This window comes from Petaurus breviceps, unplaced genomic scaffold (genome assembly GCF_028583685.1).
Source record: "Petaurus breviceps papuanus isolate PSGF00001 unplaced genomic scaffold, PetGlider_PUasm1.0 98, whole genome shotgun sequence".
Classification (NCBI taxonomy): Eukaryota; Metazoa; Chordata; class Mammalia; order Diprotodontia; family Petauridae; genus Petaurus; species Petaurus breviceps.
In genome coordinates this window covers 30,980,353-30,993,391 of record NW_027187460.1, presented here as the reverse complement: position 1 = coordinate 30,993,391, position 13,039 = coordinate 30,980,353, and the positions used below count along the sequence as shown (strand labels likewise).

At 37.9% G+C, this 13,039-nt stretch overlaps 1 protein-coding gene across 9 annotated transcripts in view; it reads right to left on the bottom strand.

Annotated features, from left to right (window-relative positions):
• The window catches only part of ZHX1 (zinc fingers and homeoboxes 1), a 43,442-nt gene that overhangs the window by 15,552 nt on the left and 14,851 nt on the right, over window positions 1-13,039 (bottom strand). The gene's annotated exons all lie outside the window — the stretch shown is intronic.

Below are 13,039 nucleotides of genomic sequence, written 5' to 3'. Positions count from 1 at the left end.
AAAAAAAAAAAAAAAAAAAAGGCAACTGCCACCAACTGCCAACCGCAGGACCGTTAGCTCAGCTTTTCACTTTCTCTTGCTCTGCTATGTCAGCACGTCCATGGGGCATGGGAGATCTTTAAATCCCATAACCCTTACAGTAGGTCACAGATTGGCTTAGAAAACCATAAATTAACATAATCTATGTTATATCGTATTTTTATTTATTTTGTTAAACATTTCCCAATTACGTTTTAATCTGGTTGATAGCTAGTTTGACACCTCTGCTCTAGGTGACTATAAGTTGCAGAGAAGGTACCAACCTACAATGGTAGAGGGATACAGAAATTCCCTATGCCAGTGAAATTACAGGCCCAATCCCCATCCCTATCCAAGGGCTTAGATGAGTAACTAGTCTCAAAGAGCAGTCATTAAAAGTCCATGTCCACATCTCTAGTGGAATGCCTCAGGAATCTGTGCTTGACTCCACATTAATATTTTTATAAATAACTTGCATAAAGGCATAGAAAACATCTTTATCAAACTTGGAAATGACACAAGGCTAGGTGGGATAGTCAGCACAATAGATGGGTATTACTATATATTTATTATGTATATTTATTATTATTTATAATAATTATTATATATAATAATTAATATTATTTATTATAATATTACTATAATAGATGGGTAGTACTAACAATCTGGGTAAGCTGTACAACCCGGCCAAATAAAAAAATTGAGATTTAATAGGGACAAATGTAAAGTTTTATACTTCAGTTTAAGAAACTAACTTCACAAGTACAAGACAGGCAAGACATAGTTAAATAGAAATTTATCTAAAAAAGACCCAGAGGGTTTAATGGACTTTGAGTTCAATGTGAGTATACTGTGTAACATACAGTCAAGCCCCCCCACCCAAAAAAAAAAAAAACCCTAATGTAACCTTGGGCTGTATTTAGAGGTAGTGTCCAGATATAAGGGGGTGACAGTCCTGTCCTCCTCAGATCACATCTGGAGTACTCAGTGCTGGAGTACTAATATCATGTTAGAAAGAACAATGATAAGCTAAAGAGTGTCCAAGAAGGGCTTTAAGTATAGGTCATATAAGGATTGCTTAAGGGAACTGGGGATGCTCAGCCTGGAGAAGAGAAGGCTCAGCAGGGGTATGATAGTATAATAGTAATTGCTAACATCTATATAGTACTTCCTACGTGTCAGGCATTATGCACAGATATCTGCAAACTGTGATGTGGAAGAGGAAACCTGTTCTGCCTGGCAAAGCTAGGGTCAACAGGTGGAAATTGCAAAAAAGCAAATTTTGGCCTGACATCAGGTAAAGTTTCCTAACAATTAGAGATGTCTGAAAATAGAAGGGGCTTCCTTTGGAAGCAATGGGCAACCCCTCACTGGACATCTTCAAGCAAAAATTAAATGAGCACATTCAGAGTACTGCAGAAAGGATACTTTTTTGGCCAGTATTGTTTCCACCAATGAAATTATGTGACTGTGTGAAACCCTGGTTAAAGACCACCTCATCTCCTAGTTAGGGCTTGATTCTTTTTGACACTTTTGCTTATGGATCATTATCTTAGATAAGAGTTGAATGTATAAAGGAACGATTACTGTTGAAGGGAAAGATAAATTAAAACAAGTGGGAAAATATGGGGAAAAGTTCATCAGTCAATCAAGAAGCATTTATTAAGTGCCTGCTATATGTCAGGAACTGTGCTAAGGGTTGGGGATACAAAGAAAGGGAAAAAAAGGAAATACTCCCAAGGCATCCCACAGTCTAATAGGCAGATTACATGAAAACAAATATGTACAAATGCACCATGTACAGGATAAAAAGGAAATAACCAACAGAGGGAAGGTACTAGAACTAAATGGAGCTGGGAAAGGCTTTTGTACAAGGTGGAACTTAAGCTGAGACTTAAAGGAGGCACAGATGAAGCAGGAGAAGATTCCAGACATGGGGCACAGAAAAACTACCCAGAGCTGAGAAATGGAGCGTTTTGTCTGAAGAACAGCAAGGAGGCCAGTGTCACTGGACTGACAAGTACATTGGATGGGGAATATGGAGGTGTAAGAAGGTTTAAGAAGACTAGAAACGTAGAGAAGGCTAAGCTATGAAGGACCTTGAACACCAAAAAAAATTTTTTGCTTTTTTTTTTGGAGGGGGGAAGGCAGGGCAATTGGGGTTAAGTGACTTGCCCAAGGTCACATGGCTAGTAAGTGTTAAGTGTTTCAGGCTGGATTTGAACTCAGGTCCTCCTGACTCCAGGGCCAGTGCTCTATTCACTGCACCACCTAGACACCCCACCAAACAATTTTTTTTAAAAAGTAATCAAGAATAAAGATCTGGGGGAAAAGCAGGTTCACTAAATAAATTATATAAGAGAATTTAAGTGTTAGAAGATATACAATTCTATTATAATGGGCCATCTGCTGATGGAAATTGGAAATACTTTCATCAGTGAATTTTTACTTAAAATGGAATCTGATCTGTAATATATAATTTATTAAAATAACTCCAAAATATAAAATGTAACTATGTATTATGAGAGGTATTTTACTAAAAGGTGATGCAATGGGGGATAATCAGGGAAAATTGTCATCACTTTTGATGAGTTCCCCCACCCCTAATCAGCTTGATGAAATTATAGGGCATGAAACCTTGTCAAAAGGACCTCCAAAGCACCTAGAAATGCACCTTAACCACTTGCTGAGACATGCTCTCTAACTGCTGGCTAAAAGGTGAAAAGGATATCCCTGGCTGGTTTTCCAGTGACTGTGGGTGGCTCTTTCTGATTGGCTGACTAAAGTCCAAGAAGCCAGATTCTTGTTGGAGGAACCAGTTTATGGTCTATAAAAGAGAGCTATCTAGCCCTTTTCCCTGCTTGGACTTCCAGGCAGAATTAAGGTGGGGGAGGGAGTTTTCTCCCATCCTCCCCTATGCTCTGAGACTGGTATACTTAGATCTACAGTTCCTGGATGCCATCTTCAGTCTGCTTCCTCTTCTGAGCACAGGACAGAAGTACTAACAATCCTAATAACAGATTTTTTTTTCCTAGTCTTGGGGTTACCTAATAGGGAAATCTGAGCTAGAAAAGTCTTAGTCCTGTGAGTTTGAGAGAGGTGGTACAGGCTGCCCAGATAGAGATTTCCTTAACAGTGCCCTTCTTAGAGGAAAAATAGACTGCCAATAGGAGAATATTATTTAACCTGAAGGATTAAAGTGGGGCCATAGGAAGAGAACTTGATTCCTCTGGTGTGAGGGTCCTAGGACTGAATCTGGTCTATATTCCTCAGTATTCCTTATATTTCTTGTGGAAGGCCCTGGTTCACAAGGTACATCTTATTCAACACTAAAGGTAGAGAAAGAGTTTCTCTGTTTCTGGGGTCAAAATTAAGCAAATCCCTTCAGTTGAGTAGAACCAGACATCTCCTACCACAGATTATAGATGATAATTCTTTTGACTAGCCAGTGGCTTATCATGATTGATATAAGAAACAATTAGCTTACAGTAATGCCCCTAATTTTGTCAGCTTTCAGGAAAGCCTGGAAATGATACAATTACTAGCAATCCTTATGATTATAAATTCCTGGGGCAGTTAGGTGGTGCAGTGAATAGAGGACTGGCCCTGGAGTCAAGAGGACCTGAGTTCAAACCTGGCCTCAGATATATGACACACTTACTAGTTGTGTGACCATGGATAAATCATTTAACCTTGCCTTCTCCCCTTCAAAAAAAAAAAAGAAAAAGTTAAAAAAAGAAAAGATTATAAATTCCTTAAGAGCAGGGAGTATGTTTTATTTCTCTCTTTATATCTTCCCAGAATTTAACACAGAGTCCTGCAAACTATTAAGTATTTAATAAATATTTTGTTGAATGACTGTATTAGGAACATATGAAAATAGGATGACTTAAGAAGGAAACAAATATTTATTAGGTGCCTACTATATGCCAGGCCCTTTACAAATATTATCTCATTTGATCCTTACAACAAGCCTGGAGGGTAGTTGCTATTATTATCCCCATTTTACAGATGAGAAAATTGAGACAGAGAGGTTGTGTGATTTGTCCAGGGTCTCACAGCCAGTGTGTGAAGCTGTATTTGAATTCAGGTCTTCCTGACTCTAGGCCCAGCCCTCTATCCAATGTACCACCTCACTACCTCTCTTTTAGAGAATAAACAGCATAGTAGGACAAAGAACCCTAAATATCAATCTCAAATTTGCTTAACTTAACCATAAACAGTTGACAGTCTTGTGGCATTCACAAAAATTCATGTGTCTCTCAGAAATGATAATGTAGTCACTGAAAATTCTCTTCTTCTTCTGATTAATTAACTTTTCTGGGATTAAGTTTCTTCATTTATAACAGAAGTTGAACTAATAATCCCTAAGGAACTCTTAGCTCTGAATCCTGTGGTTGCTCAGATATTAACTGCTGCCTATACCCATAATAAAGTCTTTGTCATTAGCCTTAAACACCAGGAAGTACTAGCAAAGGAGAGGCCCTCAAATCCTGGACACTGCAGGAACATTACTAGAGAAAGAGAATCACAAAATTATATAATCAGTTAAAAAGGACCGTTAGTAAGTAAGTTAGTAAGGATCTGGCTACACAAGTTATCTAAGTCATGAATTCTATCTACAACATCCCCATAACATGGTCACAGAGGCTACCTCTACTTTGATGATGTCCAGTAAATAAAAACACACTACCCCCTGAAACAAGTGATTCTATTTTTTTGGCTGTGACTATCAGGAAGTTTTTATTTACTTTGCCTACCACTCAACCTTTGTTTGAAGCCCTACAATGATGAGCTACCCACCTAATGCAACCAATTTTACTTCTGGACAACTGCAATTCTTGGTAAATTTTTCTTTACTTGTGGTCCACCAAATCTGCCTCTCTGCAACTTATATGTACTTCTGCAGTCTGGGGACAAAGAAAACAAGTGTAATCCCTCTTCCACATGACAACCTTTCAAATATTTGAACACTAGAATCATTCCTACCCCCACCCTCTCACTTAAGTCTTCCTTTTTCTAAGTTAAACACACCCAATTCCTTCAACTGATCCATGTATAATGTAGTTTTCAGTCCCCTAACCATCTCGATACATTGCTTTTGAAATCCTCTAGATTTTCACTGACCTTTCTAAAATGTGGCACCTAGCCTACAATAGGATCATTGACCTTGAGCTGGAGAGTTAAAAATGGCTGGAAAAATGTGCCGTAAAAATAACTATTATTATATAGTAGAAAATGAGGAATATGAGAAAATCAAGGAAATGGGAAGATTTTATGAACTAATGTAGAATGAAGTAAGCAGAACCAGAAGTCCAGATAAAATGACTATAATGTAAAAAAAATATGATCACTAAAAGGAATTCAAATTGAACAAATGAAAAACCAAAGAAGGTCTCAGAGACTACATAATAAAATACATCTCTCTTCTTGTGGCAGGCTAGTAAGTGGTGAGAGGGAAGGAAATGAGACCTACCCACACAGAATGTTAGATATATTGTCAAATGTTTTTCTTTATTACAAGGGAGAATTCAATTGAGTGGGACAAGGGAGAGTTTTTCCTATGAAAAAAATAACTGTCACATAGACAAATGGCACCAAGAAAACATTTTTAAAAATAAAATAAGGGGCCCAGACCTAGAAACAATACTCCAGTGGCAGAGTAGACTGTGGGACTATCACCTCCATCCTTGTGGATACTATACTTCTAATAAAATAGCCTAGGATCAAGTTAGTTTTTCTGAATGTGACATCACTAACTCTTATTAAGCCTGAAATACAAAAGAACCCTTAGATCTTTTCCATATGACCTACTTTCTATCAATGTCTTTCCCAAACTATATTTATGCAGTTGATTTTTTGAACCCAAGTGCAAGACAGGTTCTATTCTATGTGCCATATTTGAGGAAGAAAACTGAAAAGCTGAAACAAATCCAAGATGTAAAAAGACAGAAACCCATGTTATTCAACTCATCATCTTTTCCGTTAAACATGCCCTTCTTCAAACTTCCCTATTTCCTATTAAAGGCACCATCAATCTTCTGAGTAGTCTTGTAAGGTTCATAACCACAATATTTATCCTTGACTCCTCACTCTCCTTTACCCCACATATCCAAGCAGTTGCTAAATCTTTTTTTTTTTTTTTTATAAAGCAATTGGGGTTAAGTAACTTGCTCAAGGTTACACAGCCAGTGCAGTTGCTAAATCTTGTCATTTCACCTGCACTACATCACTTACATATGACTCTTATTTCTACTCTTATAGGTCTTATAGGACCTGTTCATATCCTCATGACCTTTTGCCTAGATTATTACATCTCCCTAACTAGTCTGTCTCATCTTTCCCCCACATCAGTTTATCTTCCACAGAGCTGCCAAAATTATTTTCCTAACTGCCAATCTGACCCATATCACTTTTATACTCAATAAAATTAGTAGCTCCTTACTGCCTCTTTTTTTATAAAGCCTTTTACAACCTTGCCTCCCTGTCTTGACTTCTGTGATCTAGCCAAACTGGCCTTCTCACAGTTTCTCAGACATGGTATTCCATCCCTAGTCTTCATGTCTTTGCACTGTCTTTCCCCCAAGGCTTGAACTGCACTCCCTCCTTCCCTGTGATTCACAGACTCCCTCTCATCCTTCTAGACACAGCTCTTGCACTACCTTCTTTCTTTCTTTCTTTCTTTTTTTTTTTTTTTAAAGCAATCGGGGTTAAGTAACTTGCTCAAGGTTACACGGCCAGTTATTTCTGGGTGTGGTACTGAGTATCTGAGCCCGGATTTGATCCAGGTCATCCCGACACTGGAGCCGGTGCTCTTACTCGCTGAGCCACCTGGCCGCCCCTAAGCAATTGGGGTTAAGTAACTTGCTCAAGGTTACACGGCCAGGTGTTTCTGGGTGGGTGCTAAGTGTCTGAGCCCGGGATTCGATCTCCAGGTCTTCTCAACACTGGAGCCGGTGCTCTTACTCGCTGTGCTACCTGGCCGCCCCATTACCTTCTTTCTATATGAAGCTTTTCCCAATCCCTCCAATTGCTAGTGCTGTCTTTTACTATATTGTATTTATTCTCTTCATATTTATTCTGTATATACTTACATGCAGTAGGTACTTGCTTCCCTAGTAACATGTAAACTCCTTGAGAATAGGGACTATTTAATTCTTTGTATTGTATGCCCACGATCTACTACAGTGCTGGCAGGTGCTTAATAAATACCTGTTAAATGACTGGTTTAGAAATTGGGTGAAGCACGTGGGGATGTTTATAGTTCAAGCAAACTGGTCTCTATGCTGTTTCTCATACATGATATCCATTTCCCATCTCTGTGACTTTGCACAGGATAAGCCCTAGATTCTTTCAAAGCTTAGCTCAAGTGCCAATTCCTACATGGCATATCCATGATCCTCTTCCAGCTATTAGTCCTCCACCCAAAATTAACTTGTATTTACTTGTTTCCCCCAATAAAACTGAGTTCTGTCTTTGTACCCTTAATGCTTGGCACAGTGCAAATTATTAAAAGACACTTAATAAATAAATCCCTGCTGACTGACTTATTTTGGGGGAATATAGCAACTATTTTCATATGCTTAAAATGCTGTTATGTGCACAAGATATTTCAGACTTGTTCTACTTTGCTCCAGAGGGTAGAAAAAGAAACTACAGGTAGAAGTTTAAAGAGAAGCACAAGTCTTATCTCCCTTCAATTTGGGGTATCTCTTCCCTTTCCAAGAATGCCTTAAAGATCACATAACAGTGACCACAGATCAGAAGTCATTACCACAAGGTCTTTCGTTTAATGGAAGAATCTAGTTCTAGGGATTTGAGCTCTGTGACAGCAGTTATCTTTTTATATATTCTGGATTTTAATTTCCTGTTGATCACTTCTGTTCTATGCTTTACAAATTGAAATCCATTCTCCTCAGTGGAAGAAAACAAAAGCAAAGTAGTTTGTCAGTTCTGCTTTGTCTGTCTGGTTATCTTCCCATTCACAAGAAGAACGTATCCTCTTCAATTCAATTCCCTTCCTTGATCATCTTGCCCCTTCCCCTCAAAGGTTAATTTTAGTATCCTCTGTAAGTCTCAGATCATACTTACCCTTAGTATTCCTGAAACTAGTCTTACAGAGGCTTTTCACATTGTTTTGTCCTAATCCCTATCCTTGCTTGCTTTTCTCCTATGAGCCCTTTTAAAATCTGAATTCAGTGATCAACTCCCTCTATTCAGCCATAGCCATCTCTACTTCTCCATCAGAATCAACAGGGTCACCAGAATTCCATTCTAGATAGTGTCTCATCATTCTTTGAGTCTGTTTCCCTTTCAGTATTAGGCTATGGAGTCCTATCTATCCTTTAAGTCCATGCTTCCAAAGTCTAAAGCGCACATCAAATTATACAGTGTTCTCTCATGTATCACAAAATTCTAAGATGTAAAATCAGGGCCTCGTGTCTTTTTCACCACCCTGATCTTTTAATAGGTTACTTCCTTAACCTAAGACAGAAATTACCAGCGAAGCAAGAACTTATCAATTGCTCTACTTTTAGCAGAGAGAGGACACCAGCAGAGATCTGGACAGCTGAAGTCACAATTGTATCATCCTTTTCATTTCTGACAGTCTGTGACAGGAACTCATCACTCAATTCTCCTGCTAGTCTAGAAACCTCTGCTTCCACCACATCATCACCATATTGTCAATCTGAAAACTTTTCCTGTTCTTTTTTTGCCTTCTCTCTTTCCTCCTCATTCACCTACCTTTCTTTTCTCATTTCTTCATAAGTATGATCTAACAATACCCACAGTTGTTTTTTTTTTTTTAGCTTTTTTGGAGGGCAATTGGGGTTAAGTAACTTGCCCAAGGTTACACGGCTAGTTTTTTTGTGTTATGTGTCTAAGGTCGGATCCAAACTCTGGTGCTCCTGACTCCGGGGCTGGCGCTTTACTCACTGCGCCACATAGCTGCCCCAATACCCACAGTTTTTTTTAACTAGTTATTCGTTTTGGTTGTAATTTCTACAAAAAAAGTTGTAGTTGTAAACCACTGGAGAGTTTTAGTGGAGAGGAGAAAGCATAAAGAGAAGCAGTAGAAATAACTTGTTAAAGACAATTTCTGCAGTATGGTGTAAAAGGCACTGGTCTTAAAATTAGAAGATCTACATTCAAATTCTAATTTTAAACCTAGTATTAGCAAGATCCAAGGCAAGTCATGTTCCTTCTTCCTACCAAAATTAATCCATCTAATATTTAGACCTGCATTATCTACACCTCAAAGAGCTGATGAAGAAGGCACTTTGTAAATCTCAAAACTATTTGATAAATGTGATTTGTTACTATTCCTTTAATAAAAATGTAAGAGATACCAACTTTGTGAAAGTCTGAAATTCTAGTAATATATAGTCCCAATTTTTGTGTGTGTGAGTGTGATAATACTGCAGCAGGGCAAAGCGCAGGAAAGCTGCCAGGGACAAATGGTTACTGAATGACAGCACTAAGATGTCATATCTGTGGCTTGGCTTTGCTCTAATAATTTAATAGATTAGATAAAAACAGCTCTCAAAATCCAATTTGAAAGCGTTTGCACTATTCACCCACATGTTAAAAGGTCAACTGCCTAACAGCATAGATAGGTGGTACTACAGTTACAAAATGCTTAGATTTAGATAGATCAGTAAATGGAAAATGTTTACTTTAAAAAATATATTTGAAATGTAATTTTTCCACTAAAGTACTACTTTAAAGCCTCACCCTGACATGGTGACCCTTGCTATACAAAGGTTATGTCACTAGGATACAAGTCCTGGCAGATGCTACCAAAATGGAAAGGCCTCAATATGCACCTGACAAGAGAACATATATCTGTTACCCAAGACAGTCTAAGTTTGTAAAGGCTGATCATCAAGTAGGCTACCTGGTGATTTTTTTAAGCTTCAGCAACACAGAAAGACCCCCTACCAAGATGTGAAGTGACTGTGATCAGCAGCAGCGGAACAAGCACTAATATGAATGAAATCACAATATATGTCCTTGAAATAAATAGGTATTGATAGAATTACTTTTTTTTTTTTTTGCTTTTTTGGAGGGCAATTGGGGTTAAGTAACTTGCCCAAGGTTCCACGGCTAGGTTTTTTTTTTGTGTGGGTGTTAAGTGTCTGAGGCTGGAACCAAACTCGGGTCCTCCTGACTTTGGGCCGACGCTTTACTCAGTGCGCCACCTAGCCGCCCCGATATAATTACTTTCAAAAAATTGTTTTGGTTTCCTCCTCAAAATGAACAACATTATAAACAGAATGGAATATTATCACTGTCATTTATTCGGTTCATGGTGGGATAGCACTTTAAAGTATAAGCATTCCCCTTTGCCCATAACACTACCTCCCAGATAATGTCATTTTGTGAAAACATCTTTAATAAATTATAAGCAAAGTCTATTCTTTAGGCTCACAAAAGCATGCAGTAATAACACAGAATAAGATGGCAGTTCTTTACCACCTGTCTTCCAGGATTCCCTCTGACTGATTGTATATTCAAGTTTAGCCAGTCAGAAAACAGCTGCTAATGCAAGACAAGGCAAAAACAGCAAACCACCAGGAATATATAACTGGGTCTCCCTATATTTTAGCCCCTCCAAGGAATCACCCCTTTTCCATCATTACTAGCCTGAAATTTGCTGGTGTCTAGAGGGCTAGATAGGGAGAGAGAATGAAATTCTTACCTATGAAATTCATGGGAGAGGGGGTCCAATCTAGTGCTTGGAATAGCTTTAAATGGCAGAGCTGAAAATTGGGAGTGGTTAAAGAAGCAGGGATGGAATAGGCAGAAAGTTGTGGAGATGTGACAAGGTCACAGGGAAATTTATATGAACTGATATAGAGGAAAGACAATAGAGTCACCAAGAAAACAATATAGATAAGAAATGCAATAATGCAAAAAAAAAAAAATCAGCACTAAAAGACAAGTGAACTGAGATAATTGTAATCTTGGTCCTGGAGAATAGGTGTGAAACATATGTCCTTCCTTTAGGTAGAGGGAAGGAAAACCCAGAACACTGTATATACTATCAGACACAATCGCTGTTGCTTTTGTATTAACTGTCTTTTGTGAGAAAGGAAGACTTGATGGGGATAGGGACATAATGGGAAATGACTGACATAAAAAATAAAAGGTATCATTAAAACTTTTTTTTAATATAGGAAGACCTCTTCCAACTCTGTATCTATAAACCTATGAACCAGCACAATGCAAACATCTCCGCTATATTAGATCTGGGCTGAGATCATGTATTTGTAGCCATCTTTATCCCATATACCAACTGAAAAAACCCTGAGTCTCTGGGATAGGGGAATGGGAAGAATTATAAAAATTATTAGTCTCAGATCTCTGTATATAGCTTAAATTTTTTATGATCTGAATTTTGCCTGCATAAAAATATGTCATGTTTATGATATAGTTTTTGTTGAAAACTGTACCTTGTGTAACATACAAATTATGCTTTTATCCTATCCTATATAGCAGTGTTCATTATAACATAAAGAAGTTAATTTATTCAAGAAACACTAAGTGCCTGTGTACACAGAATTGCAGCCAACCAGTGAAAAAGATACTAAGTTTAGACAGTCCTTGTCCTCATGAAGTTTACAATCTAAAAAAGAGTAAGGTGTAGCTAGGTGGCTCAGTGGATACAGTGTTAGACTGAGAGACAGGAAGACCTGGGTTCAAATTATGCCTCGGACACTTAATAGTTGTGTGACTGTGGCCAAGTTAATGAACCTCTCTGAGCCTCAATTTCTTTATGTGTAAAAAAAATGGGATAACAGCACTTCCTTCCCAAGGTTGTTGTAAGGATTAAATGAAACAACAGATGGTAAAGCACTTTGCAAAACAAGTGCTACACAAATGCTAGTTATTATCATTAAAATACCAACAGCTAAAATATGACAATATACCAATTAATTTCTCAGGAGATTCAGTATCCTCACTATAAGATGAGGATAGGGGGCAGCTAGGTGGTGCAGTGAATAGAGCACCGGCCCTGGAGTCAGGAGGACCTGAGTTCAAATCCGGCCTCAGACACTTAACATAAAAACTAGCCATGTGACCTTGGGCAAGTCACTTAACCCCAATTGCCCTCCAAAAAGCGAACAAAATAAAATAAGATAAAGATCATATTTATACTACCTGGTTGTTATAGGGCTGTTGTGAGGAAAACACTTTGCAAACCTTAAAGTATTGTATCAATGTAAGTTTTTATTATTAATAATAATTATTATAATAGTACTATTTTACAATTACATGAGTAATGTAATATAATAATTACATGAGAGAGTAGAGAATAAAACTGCTATGTAAGGGCTAAGAAGAATAGTAATTATAAAAAGGGGGAAATCAAGAAAAGTTTTATGGAAGAAATAGAATTTTCATTTGGATTTTAGAAAATAGGTAAGAATTCAACAGATAAAGGAAAAAAGGAAAATAATCCAGGCAAAGGGAACAATATGAACAAGGACCTGAAGGAGAAAAAGTAAAAAGTATATTCTAGGGCCAAAGAATAATCAAATTTGGCTGTAGCATAAAATGCATGGAAGATCAGAAGTAATGTAGTACCAAACTGTGAAAGGTCTTGAATGACAGGCAAAGAAATTCCAGTTTTATTCAGTAACCCATACTATGGTCACTGAAGACTTCTTTTTTTTTTTTTAAAGCAATCGGGGTTAAGTAACTTGCTCAAGGTTACACGGCCAGTTATTTCTGGGTGTGGTGCTAAGTATCTGAGCCTGGATTTGATCCAGGTCATCCCAACACTGGAGCCGGTGCTCTTACTCGCTGAGCCACCTGGCCGGCCCTAAGCAATTGGGGTTAAGTAACTTGCCCAAGGTTACCTGGCTGCCCCTCACTGAAGACTTCTGAGCAAAAGTGACATGAACATCTAGAATGTGAGTTCCTTGAGGGCAGGGACTATTTCATTTCTGTTTCATATACACAGAACCTAGTATAGAGCCTGGCACATAATAGATGCTTAATAAATACTTGATTA